Source organism: Nuphar pumila, chromosome 17 (genome assembly GCF_984573655.1).
Source record: "Nuphar pumila chromosome 17, dmNupPumi1.hap1.1, whole genome shotgun sequence".
In the NCBI taxonomy this organism is placed as follows: domain Eukaryota; kingdom Viridiplantae; phylum Streptophyta; class Magnoliopsida; order Nymphaeales; family Nymphaeaceae; genus Nuphar; species Nuphar pumila.
This window is the reverse complement of record NC_143265.1, coordinates 5,607,345-5,611,967: the sequence shown is the minus strand read 5'-3', so window position 1 is coordinate 5,611,967 and position 4,623 is coordinate 5,607,345.

Below are 4,623 nucleotides of genomic sequence, written 5' to 3'. Positions count from 1 at the left end.
TAGAAATGAGCAGTGATACAATACTATTATGTCCATAAATATGTAGTTATAGAACCTTGAAGAGAAAACTAGACATGGTTGTTAAAAATGAATGTACATATATAAATATATATTTATATGTATATATTTATATGTATATATACTAAGATAGAAGGAGAAATGAAAGTACCTCTTACAAAGACAGAAAAGATCAAGGCTGTGGCCATGTATGAGAAAAAATGAAAAGAATGGAGAATGGGTTATGCTAAGATTATGTCTTGGCTCATTAGTAGTGTTGATATTAAGTGTTCGAGTCTAGCTAAATTTGAATATGTAAATAAAGCATGAGACTATCTCAAAAAAATGTATTCTCTTAAAGATATTGTTCATATTTGCAACTTACAAGACAAAGTACGCACTATGACTCAAGGAGGAAAAAGTATTTAGAGAATACTTTAGTGAGTTGTTCGACCTTTGGAATGAGTTGACTCTTCTTGAACTACAATGTCATTGTCCCGAAGACAGAGAATTTTGTCAAAGACAAATTGATGTAGAACATTTTTATCAATTCATCAATGGTTTAAGACTGGAGTTTGAGTCTACCAAATCGGTTATTCTTCGTAGAGAAAAAAATTTCTCTATTGAAGAGCCAAGTATGAAGAAAAATAGACTAAAAAAAAGATATCTAAAGAAAATATTCGGTCATGGTCGTGTTTAGACCGAAAAACCATATCCATGCCTACAAACCACCATACTATAAGAGACCAAACAATGATAACTATAGAAAACAAGACAATGAGTTTGAGAAGAAATAAATTATTTGTTATTATTGTTGTAAATCGAGACATGACAAGACATATTGTCCTAAATTAAAGAGGCCCTATGAGAGGAAAGTAGTATCGATTACACAAGAGTCAAGTGAGCTCAAAGCTACACAAGAATCAAACATTGAGAGCATGTCCTTGACTCAACTTGTAAAAGTTTTTCACCATCTTCTCAAAAGAGCTTAATCAACTGAAGTCGTGGTTTATTTTGTTGGCATCTCTGACCCCGGTAAGACTCGTTGGCTTCTTGACTCAGGTGCCTCATTTTATATGACACCAAATAGTGATATGTTATCCGAATGTCATAACTCAAGCATGTCAATTGTTTTTATTGTTGATAGGACATCCCTTGAGATAAATGGAATAAAAATTTTAAAAATATTTTAAAAGGTTTTTTTATTTTAAAAATTAAATATATTCTCAAGTTAAACCTAAATCTTTTGTCTATCTCTCAACTATCTGACCATGGGTATAATATTTCATTCTCTTCTATTGGTTGTCAAGTGTGGGATCACTAGTCAGAGAAGCTGATTAGGGAAGGCCATATGGAAGAAGGTTTATGTTAAAATGTATCTCCAAAATCTGTGTTGTAAGTATAAATATATATACTTATATACATAGAGATACATATACATATAATTATTATATGTATGCGTATCTCCATATATATAAATATATATTTATATACATTTTTTATTTCTTTTTACCCGAAAAGGGTATTCTTGTAATTTCCTATTTTGCGCATATTCCATTTTGGAATATGCTGTAATTTTCATCTTTATTTTTTGTATTTCTTTTTTCTTTATTTTTGTTTTTATTCTTTTCATAAAAGGTACATTGGGGGTCCCCCAATAGAGTTGTTGGGGGATCCCCAACGACTCCTTTGGGAGCCCCCCTTTGCACCTCCATCTTCTTGTATAAATAGGGGTTTTTCCCCCTTGTTATTTTTAAGCTTGAGAGTCTCAAGCATTTGCTTCTTTTATGAAATACATGCATTGTTGCATGTTTATTATTTTTACGCTTTTTGCGTATTTTGTTCAAGTGTTGTAAGAGTGTTTTTCGTGCACTTCTTTTATAAAGTATTTATGCTTGTATGCGTATTGTCTCTTCATAGACAATTTCACATGGTATTAGAGCTCGATTGGTGATTGAAGATCGTGGGATTCTCCTTTTTTCGAGTGCCTCGAAAACCGTTCATTCGGATCTTTAGAGGTTGAAGTGGTGGATCTTGCTTCTCAATTTTTTTAGAAGGATCTTGTGCAAGCTAGAAGTTGAAACATTGTGTTGGTACGCCCTTTTTCTCCTTTTCTTTACTCATTGATGGGTGAGAAAGAGTCTCACTTTGCTCTTGGCTTCAAGTTAAATGAGTCCAACTATCATATTTGGGTCGGGAACATGGAGGCTCACATAAAAGGAAAAGGATTATGGGGTTATGTGCAAGGCACAATTCCAGAACCGGAACCCAAAATAACCATTATGGACGGAAGTGAAATCAAGATTCTTGAGGGAGAGGAAAGGATCAAAGCTCTTGAAGAATACTCCAAGAAGCACAACGAATGGGAAATGAAGAACTTCAAGATTCTTTCTTTGTTCTTCGCATCCGTCGAAACAAAGATTAATGCCAACATTATCAAGTTCAAAAAGGCATCAGAAGCTTGGCATTATCTCGAGAAAATGTATACATCAAGAGATCTATCCCATAAGTATTACCTTCAAAAGAAGGCCATCTCCCCTACTCAAGGTGAAATGTCTATTAGGGAATATTTTGCCGACCTTTCCTCCATTTGGGATGAGCTTTCCATGCTTGAACCAAAATGGAGTGGAGAGGCAATTGAACTCCGCCACAAGCAACTTGAAGAAGATCGGTTCTTCAATTTTTTGAATGGGTTAAGACCGGAATTTGAGCAAATAAGGTCATCACTTCTATCCTCATTTACTCCTCCCTCTCTTGAAGATGTCCTCACCAAATTAAGTGGTGAGGAGACTCGTATTAGTTTATGTAAACAAGGATCAAATGTTCTTGCGGTTCCTTGTAATTATGAAGAAAACAATGAGGTCAATGCCGTATCAAGACCCGGAAATAATGTAAAGACTTATCGTCCTCCTCATTTCAAATCACAAAATCAAGGAGGAGATGGTGGACAAAGAGGAAAGAGGGATTATAGCAAGATTATGTCATTTTTGTAAAGAACCGGGGCATATCAAGCCCATATGTCCCAAATGAAAGAAGCTTCTCGCCATAGCTACATCGGTGTACCACAAAAGGAAGAGGCATCATCAAGTGGGTCACTCTCTTTAAATCAAATAGTGGAAGCCCTTCAACCTCTTCTCAAGGGAGCTACATCCGGTGCCGCCGTGTCTACTTTTTCCATTCCAGGTAAAGTCTCTTGGCTTTTGGACTCAGGTGCATCTTTTCATATGTCCCCAAACATGTTTTCACTTTCCGATTACTCAAAAAATGTTTCTCCATCCTTTGTTTCCACTGCGGATGTAACCTCTCTTGAAATTAAAGGAATAGGTAATTTTGAAACTCAAGATTTTTTCATTCAAAAAAATAGATTTATACCTAAACTAAACTTAAACCTTCTTTCTGTTTTGTAACGAAAAGAGGCGGAAGCACCAATAGAGCAAATGTCACTCTTTAAGAGTGACCACAAGAGCCAAGAACACAAACACCGAATGTGCACACACAAAAACTCTCAAATATGGAAATGATTTAAAGTCATAAGTTGAACATTAATGAAGAAAGGAAGAGAGGGGTATAAAACCCATACATGAGAAGGAGAACACCTCCTCTATTTATAGAGGAGGGAAGCACTAAAGAAGAGACTACAAGGGGGCTCCCTTGTAGTCGTTGGGAGCTTCAACGGTCAGAAATCTGACCGTTGGGGCCCCAACGACTACAAGAGTGGGGCCCCTTGTGGTCATCCTAAAGAAAGAAAATAAAAAAACAAAAAAGGAAAAAGTGAAAAAGGAAAAAGGAAAAAGATAAAAATAAAAATAAAAAGGTACATTGGCAGAATTACAAGAATACCCCTATCGGGTATTTCAATAGAATAGAATATGTATATATATACATATATGTATACATATACTTATATATATATGGATGTATATATATATATATATACATATATGTATACATATACTTATATATATACGGATGTATATATATATATATATATATATATATATATATATATATATATATATATATATATATATATATATATATATATATATATATATATATATTAACACTCCCCCTCAAACTTTACGGGGAGAAGACCGAAAGTTTGCTAAGGAGAAACATGAATCGTGGAGTTGGGAGCGTCTTGGTGAAGAAGTCAGCTAGTTGATGCTCTGAAGTAACATATGGTAACGAGATAGTCTCTCTGAGGTATTCATCTCGAACATAGTGGCAGTCCATTTCAATATGCTTGGTCCGCTCATGAAAGGTGTGATTACTAGCAATGTAAATCGCACTTTTGTTGTCACAGCAGAGCTTGGTGGGAGTGGAAATGGGGACACCCATGTCAGCAAGGAGACTTCTGAGCCATACGATTTCCATAGTTGTCATTGCCATGGCCCGATATTCAGCTTCAGTGGATGACAGTGAAACCTTCTGCTGCTTCTTGCATCTCCACGAAATGAGAGATTCACCTAAAAAAATACAAAGACCCGTTATTGAGATACGATCATTGGGATTTCCTCCCCAGTCAGCATCAGTAAAAGAAGTTAAGTCAAGAGATGAGGAAGAAGATAAGAAGAGTCCCTTTGATATAGTATTTTTGATATATCTGACAATTCTCAATACGGC